Raw genomic sequence first — 23,081 nt, 5'->3', positions numbered from 1 at the left:
CTCTGTGAGTTCAATGCACTCATCACAAAGAAGTTTCTGAGAATTCTTCTCTCTACTTTTGTAGGAAGAAATCCCGTTTCCAACGAAGGCCTCAAAGATGCACAAATATCCACTTGCAGACACTTCCAAAAGAGTGTTTCAAAACTGCTCTATTAAGTGGAATGTTCAACTCTGTGGTTTGAATGCAAACATCACAAAGTAGTTTCTGAGAATGCTTCTGTCTAGTTTTTATGTGAAGATATTCCCTTTCAAACATAGGCCTCAAAGCAGTCTAAATATACATATGCAAATTGTACAAAAAGAGTGTTTTAAAATTGCTCTATCAAATGAAAGGTTAAACTCTGTGAGTTGAATGCAGACATCACAAAGTAGTTTCTGAGAATGCTTCTGTCTAGTTTTTATGCGAAGATTTTCCTTTTCTACCATGGGCCTCAAAGCACTCTAAATATACACTTGCAAATACTACAAAAAGAGTGTTTCAAAACTACACTATCAAAAGAAAGGATACACATTGTGAGTTGAAAAAAACTCATCAAGAAATAGTTTCTGAGAATGATTCTGTCTAGTTTTTCTATGAAGATATTTCTTTTTCTACCAATAGTCTGAAAACGCTCTAAATATCCACTTGGAAATTCTACAAAAAGAGTCTTTCAAAACTGCTCCATCGAAAGGAAGGTTCAACTCTGTGAGATGAATGCACACTTCACAAAGAAGTTTCTGCGAATTCTTCTATCAAGTTTTATATGAAGAAATCCCATTTCCAAAAAAACCCTCAAAGAGGTCCAAATTTGCAGTTGCAGATTGTACAAAAAGAGTTTTTTCAAAACTACCCTATCAAGAGGAATGTTCATTTCTATGAATTGAATGCAAACATCACAAACTAGTTTCTGAGAATGCTTCCGTCTTGTTTTTATGTAAAGATATTTCCTTTTCTACCATAGGCCTCAAAGCACTCTAAATATGCACTAGCAAATTCTACAAAAAGAGTGTTTCCAAACTGCTCTATCGAAACGAAGGTTAAAACCTTGAGTTGAATGCACACATCACAAAGTAGTTTCTGAAAATTCTTTTGTCTTGTGTATATGAAGAATTCCCATTTCCAACGAAGGCCTCAAAGTGGTGCAAAGGTCCACTTGCAGATTCCACAAAAGCAGTGTTTCAAAACTGCTCTATCAAGAGGAATATTCAACTCTGTGGGTTGAATGCAAACATCACAAAGTAGTTTCTGAGAATTCTTCCATCTAGTTTTTATGTGAAGATACTTAATTTTCTACCGTTGTCCTCAAAGCACTCTAAATATACACCTGCAAATTCTACAAAAAGACTGTTTCAAAACTACTCTATCAAAAGAAAGGTTAAACTCTGTGAGTTGAACCCACACATCAAAAAGTAGTTTCTGAGAATGATTCTTTCTAGTTTTTCTATGAAGGTATTTCCTTTTCTGCAATAGGCCTCAAAACGTTCTAAATATCCACTTGGAAATTCTACAAAAAGAGTGTTTCAAAACTGCTCTAACGAACGGAAGGTTTAACTCTGTGAGTTCATTGCACACATCACAAAGAAGTTTCTCAGAATTCTTCTGTCTAGTTTTATATGAAGAAATCCCGTTTCCAACGAAGGCCTCAAAGTGTTCCAAATATGCATTTGCAGATACTACCAAAAGAGGGTTTCAAAACTACTCTATCAAGAGGAATGTTCAACTCTGTGAGTTGAATGCAAACATCACAAAGTAGTTTCTGAGAATGCTTCTGTCTTGTTTCTTTGTGAAGATATTCACTTTATACCACAGGCCTCATAGCACTCAAAATAAACACAGGCAAATTGTACAAAAAGATTGTTTCCAAACTGCTCTATCAAAAGAAAGATTAAACTCTGTGAGTTGAATGCACACATCACATAGTAGTTCCTGAGAATGATTCTGTCCAGTGTTTCTAAGATATTCACCTTTCCACTGTAGGCCTCAAAGCGCTCAAAATAACCACTTGGAAATTCTACCAAAAGAGTTTTTCAAAACTGCTCTATCCAAAGGAAGGTTCAACTCTGTGAGTTCAATGCAAACATCGCAAAGAAGTTTCTGAGAATTCTTCTGTCTAGTTTTGTATGAAGAAATACCGTTTAAAAAGAAGGCCTCAAAGAGGTCAAAATATCCACTTGCAGATTCTACAAAAAGAGTGTTTCAAAACTGCTCTATCAAGAGGAATGTTCAACTCTGTGAGTTGAATGCAAACATCACAAGTAGTTTCTGAGAATGCTTCCCTCTAGTTTTTATATGAACTTATTTCCTTTTCTACCGTTGTCCTCAAAGCACTCTCAATATACACTTGCAAATTCTACAAAAAGAGTGTTTCAAAACTAGTCTGTCAAAAGAAAGGTTAAACTCTGTGAGTTGAACCCACACATCAAAAAGTAGTTTCTGAGAATGATTCTGTCCAGTTTTTCTATGAAGGTATTTCCTTTTCTGCAATAGGCCTCAAAACGTTCTAAATATCCACTTGGAAATTCTACAAAAACAGTGTTTCAGAACTTCTCTATGGAAAGGAAGGTTCAATCCTGTGACATGAATCCAGTATTCACAAAGAAGTTTCTGCTAATTCTTCTGTCTAGTTTTTTATGAAGAAATCCCATTTTCAACGAATGCCTCAAAAAGCTCCAAATATCCACTTGCAGATTGTACAAAAAGAGTATTTCAAAAGTAAGCTATCAAGGGGACTGTTCAACTCTGTGAGTTGAATGCAAACATCACAAAGTGGTTTCTGAGAATGTTTCTGTCTAGTTTTTATGAGAATAGGTTTCCTTTTCTACCATAGGCCTCCAAGCACTCTAAATGTAGCCTTGGAAATTCTACAAAGAGAGTGTTTCAAAACTCATCTATCGAAAAGAAATTTCAACTCTGTGAGTTCAATGCACACATCACAAAGCAGTTCCTTAGAATTTTTCTGTCTAGTTTTATATGAAGAAATCCAGTTTCCAACGAATGCCTCAAAAAGGTTCAAATATTCACTTGCAGATTCTACAAAAAGAGTGTTTCAAAACTGCTCCATCAAGAGGAATGTTCAACTCTGTGGGCTGAATGCAAACATCGCAAAGTAGTTTCTGAGAATGCATCTGTCTAGTTTTTCTGTAAAGATATTTTCTTCTCTTCCATAGGCCTCAAAGCACTCTAAATATTCTCTTGCAAATTCCACAAAAAGAGTGTTTCAAAGCTGCTCCATCAAAAGAAAGGTTAAACCCTGTGAGTTGAACGCACACATCACAAAAGTGTTTCTGTGAATGATTCTGTGTAGTTTTTCTAGGAACTTATTTCCTTTTCCACCATAGGCCACAAAGCGTACTAAATGTCCACTTGCAAATTCTACAAAAAGAGTGTTTCAAAACTGCTCTATCAAAAGGAAGTCTCAGCTCTTTGAGTTGAGTGCAGACATCACAAAGAAGTATCTGAGAATACTTCTGTCTACTTTTTATGTGAAGATACTCCTGTTTCCAAAGAAGGCCTAAAAGCGCTCCAAATATCTAACTGCAGACTTAACAAACAGGAGGTTTCAAAACTGCTCTATCAAAAGAAAGGTTAAACTCTGTGAGTTGAACACACACATCACAAAGTAGTTTCTGAGAATGATTCTGTCTAGTGTTTATACGAAGATATTATTTCCTTTTCTACCATAGGCCTGAAAGCGATCTAAATATCTACTTGCAACTTCTACAAAAAGAATGTTTCAAAGCTGCTCTATCAAAAGAAAGGTTCAACTCTGTGAGTTGAGTGCAGACATCACAAAGAAGTTTCTGAGTATACTTCTGTCTACTTTTTATGTGAAGATATTCCCATTTCCAAAGAAGGCCTCAAAGGGCTCCAAATATCCACATGCAGACATAACACACAGAGTGTTTGAAAACTGCTCTATCAAAAGAAAGGTTAAACTCTGTGAGTTGAATGCACACATCACAAAGTAGCTTCTGAGTATGATTCTGTGTAGTTTTTATATGAAGATATTTCCTTTTCTACCATAGGCTTTGAATAGGGCTCTAAATATGAACTTGGAAATTGTACAAAAAGAGTGTTTCAAAACTGCTCTATCAAAGGGAAGGTTGAACTCTGAGAGTTCAATGCACACATCACAAAAGTTTCTGAGAAATATTCTGTCTAGTTTTTATGTGAAGAAATTCCCGTAACCAATGAAGTCCTCAAAGAGGTCAAAATATCCACTTGCAGAATCTACAAAAAAGGGTTTAAAAAGTGCTCTATCCAGAGGAATATTCAACTCTCTGAGTTGAATGCAAACATAACAAAGTAGTTTCTGAGGATGCTTTTGTCTAGTATTTATGTGAAGATATTCCATTTTCTACCATAGGCCTCAAAGCACTCTAACTATACACATGCAAATTGTACAAAAACAGTGTTTCAAAACCGCTCTATCAAAAGAAATGATAAACCCTGTGAGGTAAAGGCATACATCACATAGTAGTTTCTGAGAATGATTCTGTCCAATTTTTCTATGAAGATATTTTGTTTTCTACCATAGAACTCATAGTGCTCTTAAGATCCTCTTGGAAATTCTACAAAAAGAGTGTTTCAAAACTGCTCTATCAAAAGGAAGTTTCAGTACTGTGAGTTCAATGCATACATCACAAAGAAGTTTCTGAGAATTCTTCTGCCTAGTTTTATATGAAGAAATCCCGTTTCCAGCGAAGGCCTTAAAGAATTCCAAATATCCACTTGCAGATTCGACAAAAAGAGTGTTTCAAAACTGCTCTATCAAGAGGAATGTTCATCTCTGTGAGTTGAATGCAAACAACACAAAGGAGTTTCTGAGAATGCTTCCGTCTAGTTTTTATATGAAGATATTTTCTTTTCTACCGTTGGCCTCAAAGCACTCTAAATATACACTTGCAAATTCTACAAAAAGAGTGTTTCAAAACTGCTCTATCAAAAGAAAGGTTAAACTCCGTGTGTTGAACGCACACATCAAAAAGCAGTTTCTGAGAATGATTCTGTCAAGTTTTTCTATGAAGATATTTCTTTCTCTACCATAGGCCTCAAAACGCTCAAAATATCAACTTGAAAATTCTACAAAAAGAGTGTTTCAAAACTGCTCCATCGAAAAGAAGGTTCAACTCTGTGAGATGAATGCACACTTCACAAAGAAGTTTCTGTGAACACTTCTGTCTAGTTTTATATGAAGAAATCCTATTTCCAACGAAATGCTCAAAGAGGTCCAAATATCCACTTGCAGATACTACAAAAAGAGTGTTTCAAAATTACTCCATCAAGAGGAATGTTCAACTCTGTGAGTTGAATGCAAACATCACAAAGTAGTTTCTGAGAATGCTTCTGTCTAGTTTTTATGTGAAGATATTTTCTTTTCTACCATAGGCCTCTATGCACTCTTAATATACCTTGCATATTGTACAAAAAGAGTGTTTCAAAACTGCTCTATCAAAAGAAAATTTAAACTCTATGAGTTGAACGCACACATCACATAGCAGTTTCTGAGAATGATTCTGTCTAGTTTTTCCATGAAGATATTTCCTTTTCTACCATAGGCCTCAAAGTGCTCTAAATATCAACTTGGAAATTCTACAAAAAGAGTGTTTCAAAACTTCTCTATCGAAAGGAATGTTCAACGCTGTGAGTTCAATGCACACATCACAAAGAAGTTTCTGTGAATTCTTCTCTCTAATTTTATACGAAGAAATCCCGTTTCCAACGAATGCCTCAAAGATGCACAAATATCCTCTTGCAGACACTACGAAAAGAGTGTTTCAAAACTGCTCTATCAAAGAGAATATCCAACTCTGTGGGTTGAATGCAAACATCACAAAGTAGTTTCGGAAAATGTTTCTGTCTAGTTTTTATTTGAAGATATTCGCTTTCAAACATTGGCCTCAAAGCACTCTAAATATACACATGCAAATTGTACAAAAACAGTGTTTCAAAACTGCTCTATCAAATGAAAGGTTAAACTCTGTGAGTTGAATGCAAACATCACAAAGTAGTTTCTGAGAATGCTTCTGCCTAGTTTTTATGTGAATATATTTCCTTTTCTACCATAGCCCCGAAAGCAGTCTAAATATACACTTGCAAATTCTACAAAAAGAGTGTTTCAAAACTGCTCTATCGAAAGAAATGTTAAACTCTGTGAGTTGAACGCATACATCACAAAGTAGCTTCTGAGAATGATAATGTGTATTTTTTATATGAAGATATTTCCTTTTCTACCACAGGCTTTGAAAAGCGCTCTAACTATCCACTTGGAAATTCTACAAAAAGAGCGTCTCAAAACTGCTCTATCATAAGAAAGATTAAACTCTACGAGTTGAATGCTCACATCACAAGTAGTTTCTGAGAATTCTTCTGTCTAGTTTTTATGTGAATATACTCCTTTTTCTACATAAGCATAAAAGAGCTCTAAATATACACTTGCAAATTCTACAAAAAGAGGGTTTCAAAATTGCTCATCAAAAGAAAGGTTAAACTCTGTGAGTTGAACCCACATATCACAAAGTAATTTCTGAGAATCCTTCTGTCTTGTTTATATGAAGAATTCCCGTTTCCAACGAAGACCTCAAAGAGGTAAAAGTGTCCACTTGCAGATTCTACAAAAAGAGTGTTTCAAAAGTGTTCTTTCAAGAGGAATGTTCAACTCTGTGAGTTGAATGCAAACATCACAAAGTAGTTTCTGAGAATGCTTCCATCTAGTTTTTATGTGAAGATATTTCCTTTTTTTGCCATAGGCCTCAAAGCTCTCTAAATACACACTTGCAAATTCTACAAAAAGAGCGTCTCAAACCTGTTCTGTCAAAAGAAAGGGTAAGCTCTGAGAGTTGAACGCACACATCAAAAAGTAGTTTCTGCTAATGATTATGTGTAGTTTTTCTATGAAGATATTTCCTTTTCTGCCATAGGCCTCCAAGCGCTCTAAATATTCACTACGAAATCCTACAAAAAGAGTGTTTCAAAACTGCTCTACGAATAGGAATGTTCAACTCTGTGAGATGAATTCAAACATCACAAAGTTGTTTCTGAGAATGCTTCCGTCTAGTTTTTATATGAAGATATTCTCTTTTCTACTGTTGTCCTCAAAGCGCTCTAAATATACACTTGCAAATTCTACAAAAAGAGAGTTTCAAAACTGCTCTGTCAAAAGAAAGGTTAAACTCTGTGAGTTGAATGCACACATCATAATGTAGCTTCTGAGAATGATTCTGTGTAGTTTTTATATGAAGATATTTCCTTTTCTACCACAGGGTTTGAAAAGCGCTCTAAATATCCACTTGGAAATTCTACAAAAAGAGTGCTTCCAAACTGCTCTATCAAAAGGAAGGTTCAACTCTGTGAGATGAATGCACAGTTCACAAAGGAGTTTCTGTGAATTCTTCTGTATAGTTTTATATGAAGAAATCCCATTTGCAAACGAAAGCCTCAAAGAGGTCCAAATATCCACTATCAGATTCTACAAAAAGAGGGTTTTGAAAACTACTCTATCAAGAGGAAAGTTCAACTCTGTGAGTTGAATGCAAACTTCAAAAATTAGTTTCTGAGAATTCTTCTGTCTAGTTTTTATGTGAACATATCCCCTTTTCTAGCACAGGCCTCAAAGCGCTCCAAATATACACTTGCAAATTATACAAAAAGAGGGTTTCAAAACTGCTCTATCAAAAGAAAAGTTAAACTCTGTGAGTTGAACGCACATATCACAAAGTAGTTTCTGATAATCCTTCCGTCTTTTTTATATGAAGAATTATCGTGTCCAAGGAAGACCACAAAGAGGTCCAAATATCCACTTGCAGATTCTACAACAAGTGGGTTTCAAAACTGTTCTATCAAGAGGAATGTTCAACTCTGTGAGTTGAATTCAAACATCACGAAGGAGTTTCTGAGAATCCTTCCATCTAGTTTTTATGTGAAGATATTTGCTTTTTTAACAAAGGCCTCAAAGTTCTCTAAATACACACCTGCAAATTCTAAAAAAAGAGTGTTTCAAAACTGCTCTATCGAAAGGAAGGTTCAACCCTGTGAGTTGAATGCACACATCACAGAGAAGTTTCTGAGAATTCTTCTGTCTTGTTTATATGAAGAAATAATGATTCAAACGAAGGCCACAAAAAGGTCCAAATATCCACTTGCAGATTCTACAAGAAGAGGGTTTCAAAACTGCTCTATCAAGATGAATGTTCAACTCTGTGAGTTGAATGCAAATATCACAAAGTAGTTTCTGACAATACTTTTGTCTACATTTTCTGTGAAGATATTTCCTTTTCAACCATAGGCTTCAAGCACTCTAAATATACACTTGCAAATTCCGCAAAAAAGAGTGTTTCAAAACTGCTCTATCAAAAGAAAGGTTAAACTCTGCGAGCTTAACACACACATCACAAATTAGTTTCTGAGAATCATTCTGTCTAGTTTTTCTATGAAGATATTTCCTTTTCTACCATAGGCCTCGAAGTGCTCTAAGTGTACACTGGGAAATTCTACAAAAAGAGTGTTTCAAAACTGCTCTATCGAAAGGAAGGTTCAACTCTGTGAGTTCGATGCACATATCAGAAAGAAGTTTCTGAGAATTCTTCTTTGTAGGTTTATATGAAGAAATCCCATTTACAAGGAAGGTCTCCAAGAGGTGCAAATTTCCACTCACAGATTCTACAAAAAGAGTGTTTCTAAACTGTTCCATCAAGAGAAATGTTCAACTCTGTGAGTTGAATGCAAACATCACATAGTAGTTTCTGAGAATGCTTCCTTCTAGTTTTTATGTGAAGATATATCCTTTTCTACTGTTGGCCTCAAAGCAGTCTATATATACACTAGCAAATTCTACAAAAACAGTGTTTCAAAACTGCTCTATCAAAAGAAAGGTTAAACTCGGTCAGTTGAACGCACACGTCAAAAATTAGTTTCTGAGAATGATTCTGTCTAGTTTCTCTATGAAGATATTCCTTTTTCTACCATAGGCCTCAAAACGCTCTAATTATCCACTTGGAAATTCTACAAAAAGAGTGTTTCATAACCGCTCTATCGAAAGGAAGGTTCAACTCTGTGAGATGAATGCACACTTCATAAAGAACTTTCTGCGAATTCTTCTGTCTAGTTTTATGTGAAGAAATCCCATTTCCAACGAAAACGTCAAAGAGGCCAAATATCCACTTGCACATTCTACAAAAAGAGTGTTTCAAAACTGCAATATCAAGAATAATGTTCAACACTGCGAGTTGAAAGCATACATCACAAAGTAGATTCTGAGCATGTTTTGTCTAGTTTTTATGTGAATATATTTCCTTTTCTACCACAGGACTCAAAGCGCTCTAAATATACAGTTGCAAATTCTACAAAAAGAGTGTTCCAAAACTGCTCTATCAAAAGAAAGGTTAAACTCTGTGAGTTGAACGCACACATCACAAAGTACTTTCCGAGAATTCTTCTGTCTTGTTTATATGAAGAATTCCCTTTTACAACGAAGGCCTCAAAGACGGCCAAATAACCACTTGCAGATTCTACAAAAAGAGTGTTTCTAAACTGCTCTAACAAGAAGAATGTTCAACTCTGTGAGTTGAATGCAAACGTCACAAATTAGTTTCTGAAAATAGCTCTTTCTTGTATTTAGGTAAAGATATTTCCTTTTTTACCATAGGTCTTATAGTGCTCTAAATATACACTTGCCATTTCCACAAAAAGAGTGTTCCAAAGCTGCTTTATCAACAGAAAGTTTAATCTCTGTGAGTTGAACGCACACATCACAAACTAGTTTCTGAGAATTCTTCTGTCTTCTTCATATGAATAAATCCCTTTTCCAACGAAGGCCTCAAAATGTCCAAATATCCACTTGCAGATCCTACAAAGAGGGTGTTTCAAAACAGCTCTATCTAGAGGAATGTTCAACTCTGTGAATTGAAGGCAAACATCACAAAGTAGTTTCTGAGAATGCTTCCGTCAGGTTTTTATATGAAGATGTTTTCTTTTCTACCGTTGGCCTCAAAGTGCTCTAAATATACAATTGCAAATACTACAAAAAAAGTGTTTCAAAACTGGTCTATCAAAAGAAAGGTTAAACTCTGTGAGTTGAACACACACATCACAATGAAGCTTCTGAGAAAGATTCTGTGTCGTTTTTATATGAAAATATTTCCTTTTTTATCCTAGGGTTTGAAAAGCGCTCTAAATATGCACTTGGAAATTCTACAAAAAAAGTGTTTCAAATCTGCTCTATCAAAAGACAGGTTGAACTCTGAGAGTTCAATGCATGCATCACAAATATTTCTGAGAATTCTTCTGTTTAGTTTTTATGTGAAGAAATTCCCGTAATAAAAAAGGCCTCAAAGAGGTCGAAATATCCACTTGCAGATTCAAGAAAAAGACTGTTTCAAAACTGCTCTATCAAAGGGAAGGTTGAACTCTGTGAGTTGAATGCCAACATCACAAAGTGGTTTCTGAGAATGCTTCTTTCTAGTTTTTATATGAAGACATTTCCTTTCCCACCATAGGCCTCAAAGCCCTCTAAATGCACATTTGCAAATTCTACAAAAAGAGAGTTTCAAAACTGCTCAATCAAAAGAAATGTTAAACTCTGCGAGTTGAATGCATACATCACAAAGTAGTTTCTGAGAAACATTCTGACTAGTTTTTCTATGAAGATATTTCCTTTTCTACCACAGGCCTCTAAGCGCTCTAAATATGCACTAGGAATTTCTACAGAAAGAGTATTTCAAAACTGCTCTATGGAAAGGAAGTTTCAACTCTGTGAGTTGAACTCAGACATCACAAAAAAGTTTCTGAGAATTCTTCTTTCAAGTTTATATGAAGAAATCACGTTTTCAAAGAAGGCCTCAAAGAGGTCCAAATATCTTCTTGCAGATTCTAGAAAAAGAGTTTTTCAAAATTGCTCTATCAAGAGGAATGTTCAGCACTGTGAGTTGAAAGCAAATATCACAAAGTAGTTTCTGAGAATCATTCTGTCTAGTTTTTCTATGAAGATATTGCCTTTTCTACAATAGGGCTCAAACGGTGATATTATACTCTTGGAAATTCTAGAGAAAGAGAGGTTCAAAACTGCTCTATCGAAAGGAAGGTTCAACTCTGTGAGTTGATAGCACACATCACAGAGAAGTTTCTGAGAATTCTTCTGTCTAGTTTTATATGAAGAAATCACGTTTCAAACGAAGTCCCCATCGAGGTCCAAATAGCCACAAGCGGATTCCACAAAAATTGTTTCAAAACTGCTCTATAAAGAGGAATGTTCAAATATGGGAGATAAATGCAAATACCACAAAGTAGTTACTGCCAACGCTTCTGTCTAGTTTTTTTGTGAAGATATTTCCTTCTAAACCGTAGGCCTCAAAGTGCTCTAAATATAGTCTTGGAAATTCCACAAAGAGAGTGTTTCAAAACTGCTCTATCAAAAGAAATTTTAAACTCTGTAAGCTGAATGCACACATCACAAAGTAGTTTCTGAGAATGATTCTCTCTAGTTTTTCCATGAAGATATTTCCTTTTCTACCACAGGTCTGAAACCGCACAAAATATGCACTTGGAAATTCTACAAAAAGAGTATTTCAAAACTGCTCTATTGAAAGGAATGTTCAACTCTGTGAGTTGAAGGCACACATGACAAAGAAGTTTCTGAGAATTCTTCTGTCAAGTTTTATGTGAAGAAATCCCTTTTCCAACGAAAGCCGCAAAAAGTCCAAATATACACTTGCATGTTCTACAAAAATAGTGTTTCAAAACTGCTCTATCAAAAGAAAGGTTAAACTCTGTGAGTAGAACGCACACATCAAAGTAGTTTCTGAGAATCATTCTGTCTAGTTTATCTATGAAGACATTGTCTTTCCTACTATAGGCCTCAAATGGTGCCAAATATCCCCTTGAAAATATTACAAAAAGAGTATTTCAAAACTGCTCTATTAAAAGGAAGATTCAACTCTGTGAGTTGAAAGCACACATCACGAAGAAGGTTCTGAGAATTCTTCTGTCTAGTTTTATATGAAGAAATCACGTTTCAAACGAAGGCAACAAAGAGGTCCATATATCCACTTGAAGATTCTACAAAAAGAGTTTTTCAAAACTGCTCTATCAAGAGGAATGTTCAACTCCGTGAGTTGAATGCAAATATCGCAAATTAGTTTCGGACAATGCTTCTTTCTAGTTTTTATGTGAAGATATTTCCTTTCCGTCCATAGGCCTGAAAGCGCTCTAAATATACACTTGCAAATTCCACAAAAAGAGGGTTTCAAAACCTCTCTATCAAAAGAAATGTTAAACTCTGTAAGCTGAATGCACACATCACAAATTAGTTTCTGGGAATGACTCTTTCTAGTTTTCCTATGAAGATATTTCCTTTTCCACCACTGGCCTCGAATAGCTCTAAATATCCACTTGGAAATTCTACAAAAAGAGTATTTCTAAACTGCTCTATTGAAAGGAAAGTTCAACTCTGTGAGTTGAAAGCTCACATCACAAAGAAGTCTCTCAGAATTCTTCTTTGTAGTTTTATATGAAGAAATCACGTTTCAAACGAAGGCCACAGAGAGGTACAAATATCCCCTTGCAGATTCTACAAAAAGAGTGTTTCAAAACTGCTCTATCGAAAGGAAGGTTCAACACTGTGAGTTAAATGCAAGCATCACAAAGACGTTTCTGAGAATTCTTCTGTCAAGTTTTATATGAAGAAATCCCATTTCCAACGAAGGTCTCAAAATGTCCAAATATTCATTTGCAGATTCTACAAAAAGAGTGTTTCAAAACTGCTCTAAGAATAGAAAGGGTAAACTCAGTGAGCTGGACGCACTCATCACAATGTAGTTTCTGAGAATCATTCTGTCTAGTTTTTCTATGAATATATTTCCTTTCTACGATAGACCTCATACTGTGCTAAATATCCACTTGCAGATTCCACAAAAAGTGTGTTTCAAAACTGCTCTATGAAGAGGAATGTTCAACTCTGTGAGTTAAATGCAAATATCACAAAGTAGTTTCTGACAATGCTCCTGTCTAGTTTTTATGTGAAGATATTTCTTTTTCTACCGTAAGCCTCAAAGCACTCTAAATATACAGTTGCACATCCCACAAAAACTGTTTCAAAACTTCTCTATCAAAAGAAAGGTTAAACTCTGTGAGTTGAACGCACACATCACAACGTAGGTTCTGAGAATCATTCTTTCTACTTTTTCTATGAAGATGTTGCCTTTTCTACCATTTGCCTCAAACGGCACTAAATATCCACTTGGAAATTCTACAAAAAGAGAGTCTCAAAACTGGTCTAACCAAAGAAAGTTTCAACTCTGTGAGTTGGAAGCACACATCAAAAAGAAGTTTCTGAGAATTCTCCTGTCTAGTTCTATATGAAGAAATCACGTTTCAAATGAAGGCCACAAAGAGGTCCAGATATCCACTTGCAGATTCTTCAAAAAGGGTGTTTCAAAACTGCTCCATCAAGAGGAATGTTCAACTCTTTCAGTTGAATGCAAATATATCAAAGTACTTTCTGACAATGCTTCTGTCTAGTTTGTATGTGAAGATATTTCCTTTTCAACCGCAGGCATCAAAGCACTCCAAATATTCAGTTGAAAATTCCACAAAAAAGAGTGTTTCAAAACTGCTCTATCAAAAGAAAGGTTAAACTCCGTAAGCTGAATGCACGCATCACAAAGTAGTTTTTGAGAGTGTGATTCTGTCTAGTTTTTCTATGAAGATATTTCCTTTTCTACCATTGGCCTCGAACCCCTCTAAATATCCACTCGGAAATTCTTCCAAAAGAATATTTCAAAACTGCTCTATCGAAAGGCTGGTTCAACTCTCTGAGTTGAATGCACACATCACAAAGAAGTTTCTGAGAATTCTTCTGTCATCTTTTATACGAAGAAATCCTGTTTCCAATGAAGGACTGAAAAAAGTCCAAAGAATCATTTGCATAAACTTCAAAAAAAGTGTTTCAAAACTGCTGTGTCAAAAGAAAGGTTAAACTCGGTTAGTTGAACACAGACATCACAAAGTAGTTTCTGAGGATCATTCTGTCTGGTTTTTCTATGAAGATATTTCCTTTCCTACCATAGACCTCAAACGGCGCTAAATATCCACTTGGAAATTCTACAAAAAGAGAGTCTCAAAACTGCACTATCCAAAGGAAGGTACAACTCTGTGAGTTGAACCCAGACATCTCAAAGTAGTTTCTTAGAATCATTCTGTCTAGTTTTTCTGTGAAGATATTGCCTTTTGTAACATAGCCCTCTAACGGCACTAAATATCCACTTGAAAATTCTACAAAAAGGGAGTCTCAAAACTTCTCTATTGAGAGACACATTAAACTCTGTGAGTTGAACGCACACATCACAAAGTACTTCCTGAGAATCATTCTGTCTACTTTTTCTATGAAGATATTTCCTTTTCTACCATGGGCCTCAAACGGCACTAAGTAAACACTTGGAAATGCTACAAAAAGAGAGTGTCAAAACTACTCTTTCCAAAGGAAGGCTCAAATCTGTGAGTTGAAAGCACACATCATAAAGAAGTTTCCGAGAATTCTTCTGTCTAGTTTTCTATGAAGAAACTACCTTTCAAACGAAGGCCACAAAGAGGTCAAAATATCCACTTGAAGATCCTACAAAAAGAGTGTTTCAAAACTGCTCTATTAAGAGGAATGTTCAACTCTGTGAGTTGAATGCAAATATCTCAAAGTAGTTTCTGACAATGCTTCTGTCTAGTTTGAAAGTGAAGATATTTCCTTTTCAACCGTAGCCCTCAAAGCTCTCAATATATACACTTGCAAGTTCCACAAAAAGAGTGTTTCAAAACTGCTCTATCCAAAGAAAGGTTAAACTCTGTAAGCTGAATCCTCACATCACAAAGTAGTTTCTGATAATGATTCTGTCTGCTTTTTCTATGAAGATATTTCCTTTTCTACCATTGCCTCGAACCGCTCTAAGTATCCACTCAGAAATTCTACAGACAGTATATTTCAAAACTGCTCTATCAAAAGGAAGGTTAATCTCTGTAAGTTGAATGCACACGTCACAAAGAAGTTTCTGAGAATTCTTCTGTCAAGGTTTATATGAAGAAATCCCATTTCCAAAGAAGGCCTCAAAAAAGGCCAAATATTCACTGGCATAATCTACTAAAAGAGTGTTTCAAAACTGATCTATCAAAAGACACATATAACTCTGTGAGTTGAACGCACAAATCACAACGTAGTTTCTGAGAATCATTCTGTCTTGTTTTTCTATGGAGATATTGCCTTTTCTACCATATGTCTTAAACGGCGCTAAAGATCCACTTGGAAATACTACAGAAAGAGAGTATCAAAACTGCACTATCCAAAGGAAGATTCAAGTCTGTGAATTTAAAGCCCACATCACAAAGTAGTTTCTGAGAATTCTTCTGTCTAGTTTCATATGAAGAAATCACGTTTCAAACGAAGGCCACAAAGAGGCCCAAAAATACACTTGCAGATTCTACAAAGAGAGTGTGTCAAAACTGCTCTATCAAGAGGAATGTTCAACTCTGTGAGTTGAATCCAAATATCACAAAATTGTTTCTAACAATGATTCTGTCTAGTTTTTATGTAAAGATATTTCCTTTTCCACCATAGGACTCAAAGTGCTCCAAATATACTCTTGCAAACTCCACAAAAAGATTGTTTCAAAACTACTCCATCAAAAGAAACGTTAAACTCTGCAAGCTGAATGCAGACATCACAAAGTAGTTTCGGAGAATGATTCTGTCTAGTTTCTCTAGGAAGATATTACCTTTTCAACCATAGGCCTCGAACCGCTCTAAATATCCACTTGGAAATTCTACAAAAAGAGTCTTTCAAAACTGCTCTCTCAAAAGGAAGTTTCAATTCTGTGAGTTGAAAGCACACATCACAAAGAAGTTTCTGAGAATTCTTCCGTCAAATTTTATATGAAGAAATCCCGTTTCCAAGGAAGGCCTCAAAGAGTCCAAATATTCACTTGCAGATTCTACAAAAAGAGTGTTTCAAAACTGCTCTATCAAAAGAAACGATAAACTCTTTGAGTTGAACACACACATCGCAAAGTACTTTCTGGGAATCATTCTGTCTAGTTTTTCTATGAATATATTTACTTTTCTACCATGGACCTCAAACACCACTAAATATCCACTTGGAAATTCTACAAAAAGAGGTCTCAAAACTGCTCCATCCAAAGGAAGGTTCAACTCTGTGAGTTGAAAGCATACATCACAAAGATGTTACTGAGAATTCTTCAGTCTAGTTTTATATGAAGAAATCACGTTTCAAACGAAGCCACAAAGAGGTCCAAATATCCACTTGCAGATTTTACAAAAAGAGTGTTTCAAAAAATCTGCTCTATAAAGAGGAATGTTCAACTCTGTGGGTTGAATGAAAATAACTCAAAGTAGTTTCTGACAATGCTTCTGTCTAGTTTGTATGTGAAGATATTTCCTTTTCAACCATAGGCCACAAAGCGCTCTAAATATACACTTGCAAATTCCACAGAAAAGAGTGTTTCAAAACTGCTCTATCAAAAGAAGGTTTAAACACTGTAAGCTGAATGCAAGCATCACAAAGTAGTTTCTGAGAATGATTCCATGTAGTTTTTCTATGAGGATAATTTTTTTTTCTACCATAGGCCTCGAACCGCTCTAAATATCCACTTGGAAATTCTAGAAAGAAGTATTTCAAAACTGCTCTCTCGAAAGGAAGGTTCAACTCTGTGAGTGGAAAGCACACATCGCAAAGAAGTTTCTAAGAATTCTGCTGTCAAGTTTTATATGAAGAAATCCCGTTTCCAACGATGGCCTCAAAAAAGTCCAAATATTCACGTGCGGATTCTACAAAAAGATTGTTTCAAAACTGTTATACCAAAAGAAAGGTTAAACTCTGTGAGTTGAACGCAGACATCACAAAGTGGTTTCCGAGAATCATTCTGTCTAGTTTGTATGTGAAGTTTGAAGTTGAACTACTGTTGAAGTTTCCTTTTCAACAGTAGGCCTCAAAGCACTCTATATAGACACTTGCAAATTCCACAAAAAGAGTGTTTCAAAACTGCACTATAAAAGAAAGGTTAAACTCTGTAAGCTGAATGCACACATCACAAAGTAGTTTCTGAGAATCACACTGTCTACTTTTTCTTTGAAGATATTTCCTTTTCTACCATAGGCCTCAAGCGGCGATAAATATCTCCTTGCAAATTCTACAAAAAGAAAGTCTCGAAATCTGCTCTGTCGAAAGGAAGGTTCAACTCTGTGAGTTGGAAGGACACAACACAAAGAACTTTCTGGAAATTCTTCTGTCTAGGTTTATATGAAGAAATCACGTTTCAAAAGAAGGCCACAAAGAGGTCCAAATATCCACTTGCAGATTCTACAAAAAGAGTGTTTCAAAACTGCTCTGACTAGAGGAATGATCAACTCTGTGAGTTGAATGCAAATATCACAAAGTAGTTTATGACAATGCTTCTGTACATTTTTTTTGTGAAGATACATCCTTTTCTACAGTAGGCCTCAAAGCGATCTAAATATACACTTGCAAATTCCACAAAAAGGTTGTTTCAAAACTGCTATATGAAAAGAAGGCTTAAACTCTGTAGGCTGAATGCACACATCACAAAGTAGTTTCTGAGAATGATTCTGCCTAGTTTTTCTATGAAGATATTTCCTTTTCTACCCTTGGCCTCAAACCGCTCTAAATATCCACTTGGAAATACTACAAAAAGAGGATTTCAAAAATGCTCTATCGAAATTGCGTTTCAACAGTGTGAGTTGAATGCTCACATCACAAAGAAGTTTCTGAGAATTCTTCTGTCAAGTTTTATACGAAGAAATCCCGTTTCCAACGAAGGCCTAAAAAAGTCCAAATATTCACTTGCAGATTCTACAAAAAGAGTGTTTCAAAACTGCTCTACCAAAAGAAAGGTTAAACTCTGTGAGGTGAACGCACATGTCACATAGTAGTTTCTGAAAATCATTCTGACTAGTACTTCTATGAAAATATTGCCTCTCCTGCCATAGGCCTCAAACGGTGCTAAATATCCACATGGAAATTCTACAAAAAGAGAGTTTCAAAACTGCTCTATCGAAAGTTACGTTGAACCCTGTGAGTTCAAAGCACACGTCACAAAGAAGTTTCTGAGAATCCTTCTGTCTACTTTTATATGAAGAAATCACGTTTCAAATGAAGGACACAAAGAGTTCCAAATATCCACTTGCAGATTCTACAAAAAGAGTGTTTCAAATCAGCTCTATCAAGAGGAATATTCAAATCTGTGAGTTTAATGCAAATATCTCAAACTAATTTTTGATAGTGCTTCTGTCTAGTTTTTATGTGAAGATATTTCCTTTTCTACTGTAGGCCTCAAAGCGCTCAAAATATAGACTTGCAAATTCCACAAAAAGAGTGTTTCAATACTGCTCTATCAAAAGAAAGGTTAAACGCTGTAAGCTGAATGCACACATCAAAAAGTAGTTTCAGAGAATAATTCTGTCTAGTTTTTCTATGAAGATATTCCCTTTTCTACAATAGGCCACGAAGTGCTGTAAATATCCTCTTGGAAATTCTACAAAAAGAGTATTTCAAAACTGCTCTCTCGAAAGGAATTTTCAACTCTGTGAGTTGAATGCACTCATCACAAAGGAGTTTCTGAGAATTCTTCTGTGTAGTTTTATATGAAGAAATCATGTTTCAAATGAAGGACACAAATAGGTCCAAAGATCCACTTGCTGATTCTACAAAAAGAGTGTTTCAAAACTGCTCTATCAAGAGGAATGTTCAGCTTTGTGAGTTAAACGCAAATATCACAAAGAAGTTTCTGACAATGCTTCTCTCTAGTCTTTATGTGAAGATATTTCCTTTTCTACCATAGGCCTCAAAGCGCTTTAAATATACACTTGCAAATTCCACAAAAAGAGTGTTTCAGAACTACTCTATCAAAAGAAAGTTTCAATTCCGTAAGCTGAATACACACATCATAAAGTAGTTTCTGAGAATGATTCTTTCTAGTTTTTCTATGAATATATTTCCTTTTCTATCATAGGCCTCGAACTGCTATAAGAACACACTTGAAATTCTACAAAAAGAGTATTACAAAACTGATCTATTGAAAGGAATGTTCAACTCTCTGAGTTGAAAGCACACACCACAAAGAATTTTATGAGAATTCTTCTGTCTAGTTTTATATGAAGAAATTACGTTTCAAACGAAGGCCCCAAAGAGTTCCAAATATTCATTTGCAGGTTCTACAAAAAGAGTCCAAACTGCTCTATCAAGAGGAATGTTCAACTAGGTGAGTTGAATGCAAATAGCACAAATTAGTTTCTGACAATTCTCCTGTCTAGTTTTTATGTGACGTTATTTTCTTTTCTACCGTAGGCCTCAAAGCGCTCTAAATATACCATTGCAAATTCCACAAAAAGAGGGATTCAAAACTGCTCTATCAAAAGAAATGTTAAACTCTGTAAGCTGAATGCCCATATCACAATATAGATTCTGAGAATGATTCTGTCTATTTTTCAATGAAGATATATCCTTTTCTACCATAGGCCTTGAACCTCTCTAAATATCCAATTGGACATTCTACAAAAAGAGAATTTCAAAACTGCTCTCTCGAAGGGAAGGTTCAACACTGTGAGTTGAATGCACACATCACAAAGAAGTTTCTGAGAATTCTTCTGTGAAGTTTAATATGAAGAATTCCCGTTTCCAAAGAAGGCCTCAAAAAACTCCAAATATTCATTTGCAGATTCTACAAAAAGTGTGTTTGAAAACTGCTCTATCAGAAGGAAGGTTAAGCTCTTAGAGTTGAACACACACATCACAAATTAGTTTCTAAGAATCATTCTGTCTAGTTTTCCTATGAAGATATTGCCTTTTCTACCATAGGCCTCAAACAGCGCTAAATATCCTCTTTGAAATCCTTCAAAAAGAGAGTCTCAAAACTTATCTATCGAAAGGAATGTTCAACACCGTGAGTTGAATGCACACATCAGAAAGAAGTTTCTGAGAACTCTTCTGTCTAGTTTTATATGAAGAAATCACGTTTCAAACGAAGGCCACAAAGAGGTCCAAATATCCACTTGCAGATTCTACGAAAAGAGTGTTTCAAAACTGCTCTATCAAGAGAAATGTTCATCTCTGTGAGGTGCATGCAAATATCTCAATGTAGTTTCTGACAGTGCTTCTGTCTAGTTTTTATGTGAAGATATTTCCTTTTCTACTGCAGGCCTCAAAGCGCTCTCAATATACTCTTACAAATTCCACAAAAAGAGTGATTCAAAACTGCTCTATCAAAAGAAATTTTAAACGCTGTAAGCTGAATGCACACATCACAAATTAGTTTCTGAGAATGATTCTGTCTAGTTTTTCTATGAAGAGATTTCCTTTTCTATCACAGGCCTCGAACCGTTCTAAATAACCACTTGGAAATTCTACAAAAAGAGTATTTCAAAACTTCTCTATCGATAGGAAGGTTCAACACTGTGAGTTGAATGCACACATCACAAAGAAGTTTTGGAGAATTCTTCTGTGAATTTTAAGATGAAGAAACCCGTTTCCAAAGAAGTCCTCAAAAAAGTCCAAATATTTCAACTTGCAGATTCTACAAAAAGAGTGTTTGAAAACTGCTCTATCAAAAGAAAGGTAAAATTCTGTGAATTGAACGCACACATCACAAAGGAGTTTCTGAGAATCATTCTGTCTGGTTTTTCTATGAAGATATTGCCTTTTCTACCATAGGCCTCAAACGGCCATAAATATGCACTTGGAAATTCTACAAAAAGAGAGTTTCAAAAGTGATCTATCGAAAGAAAGGTTCAACTCTGTGAGTTGAAAGCACACATCACAAAGAAGTTTCTGAGAATTCTTCTGTCTAGTTTTATATGAAGAAATCACGTTTCAAATGAAGGCCACAAAGAGGTCCAAATATCCAATTGCAGATTTTACAAAAAGAGTGTTTCAAAACTGGTCTATCAAGAGTAATGTCCAACTCTGTGAGATGAATGCAAATATCACAAATTAGTTTCTGACAATGCTTCTGTCTAGTTTTTATGTGAAGATATTTCCTTTTCTACGATAGACCTCAAAGCGCTCTAAACATACCCATGCAAATTCCACAAAAAGAGTGTTTCAAAACTGCTCTAACAAAAGAAAAGTTAAACTCTGCAACCTGAATGCACACATCACAATGTAGTTTCTGAGAATGATTCTGTTTAGTTTTTCTATGAAGATATTTCGTTTTCTACCGTAGGCCTCGAACCGCTCTAAATATCAACTTGGAAAATCTGTAAAATAGTATTTCAAAACTGCTCTATCGAAAGGAAGGTTCAATTCTGTGAGTTGAATACGCTCATCACAAAGAAGTTTCTCAGAATTTTTCTGTCAAGTTTGTATGAAGAAATGCCGTTTCCAACGAAGGACTCAAAGAAGTCCAAATATTCTCTTGCAGATCCTACAAAAAGAGTGTTTCAAAACTGCTCTATCAAAGAAAGTTTAAACTCTTTGAGTTGAACACACACAACACAAAGTATTTTCTGAGAATGATTCTGTCTAGTTTTCCAATGAAGATATTTCCTTTTCTACCATAGGGTTCAAACGGCACCAAATATTCACTTGGAAATTCTGCAAAAAGAGAGTCTCAAAACTGCTCTATAGAAAGGAAGATTAAAAACTTTGAGATGAAAGCACACATCACAAGTTGTTTCTGAGAAATCTTTTGTCTAGTTTTATATGAAGACATCACGTATCAAATGAAGGCCACAAAGAGGTCCAAATAACCACTTGCAGATTCTACAAAAAGAGAGTTTCAAAACTTCTCTATCAAGAGGAATGTTCAACTCTGTGAGTTGAATACAAATATCCCAAAGCAGTTTCTGACAATGCAGCTGTCTAGTTTTTATGTGAAGGTATTTCCTTTCTACCGTAGGCCACAAAGCGCTGAAAATATACATTTGAAAATTCCACAAAAAGAGTGTTTCAAAACTGCCGTATCAAAAGAAAGGTTAAACTCTGTCAGCTGAATGCACACACTGCAAAGTAGTTTCTCAGAAGAATTCTGTCTAGTTTTTCTAAGAAGATATACCCTTTTCTACTGTAGGCCGTGAACCGCTGTAAATATCCACTTGGAAATTCTACAAAAAGAATATTTCAAAACTGCTCTATTGAAAGGAAGGTTCAACACTGTGAGTTGAATGCACACATCGCAAAGAAGTTTCTGAGAATTCTTCTCTCAAGTTTTATATGAAGAATTCCCTTTTATAAAGAACACGTCTAAAAACTCCAAATATTCACCAGCAGATTCTTCAAAAAGTGTGTTTCAAAACTGCTCTATCAAAAGAAAGGTTAAACACTGTCAGTTGAATGCACACATCTCAAAGAAGTTTCTGAGAATCATTCTGTCTAGTTTCTTATGAAGATATTGCCTTTTCTACCATAGGCCTCAAACAGCACTAAATATATACTTTGGAAATCCTACAAAAAGAGAGTCTCAAAACTGCACTTTCGAAAAGAAGGTTCAACTCTGTGAGTTGAAAGCACACATCACAAAGAAGTTTCTGAGAATCCTACCGTCTAGTTTTTCTATGAAGATATTGCCTTTTCTACCATAGGCCTCAAAAGCCGCTAAATATCCACTTGGAATTTCTACAAAAAGATAGTTTCAAAACTGCTTTATCGAAAGGAAGGTTCAACTCTGTGAGTTTAAAGCACACATCACAGAGAAGTTACTGAGAATTCTTTTGTCTAGTTTTCAATGAAGAAATCACGTTTCAAACGAAGGCTAAAAAGAGGTCCAAATATCCACTTGTAGATTCTAAAAAAACTGTTTCAAAACTACTCTATCAAGAGGAATGTTCAAATCTGTGAGTTGAATGCAAATATCACAAAACAGTTTCTGACAATACTTCTGTCCAGTTTTTATCTGAAGATATTTTCTTTTCTACTGTAGGCAGCAAAACGCCCTAAATATGCACTTGCAAATTCTACAAAAAGAGTGTTTCTAAACTGCTATATTAAAAGAAAGGGTAAATTCGGAAAGCTGAATGCAAGCATCACAAAGTAGTTTCTGAGAATGATTCCGTCTAGTTTATCTATGAAGATATTTCCTTTTCTATCATAGGTCTTGAA

The sequence above is a fragment of the Gorilla gorilla genome, chromosome 5 (assembly GCF_029281585.2).
Source record: "Gorilla gorilla gorilla isolate KB3781 chromosome 5, NHGRI_mGorGor1-v2.1_pri, whole genome shotgun sequence".
Lineage (NCBI taxonomy): Eukaryota > Metazoa > Chordata > Mammalia > Primates > Hominidae > Gorilla > Gorilla gorilla.
Note: the sequence above shows the minus strand (reverse complement) of the source record.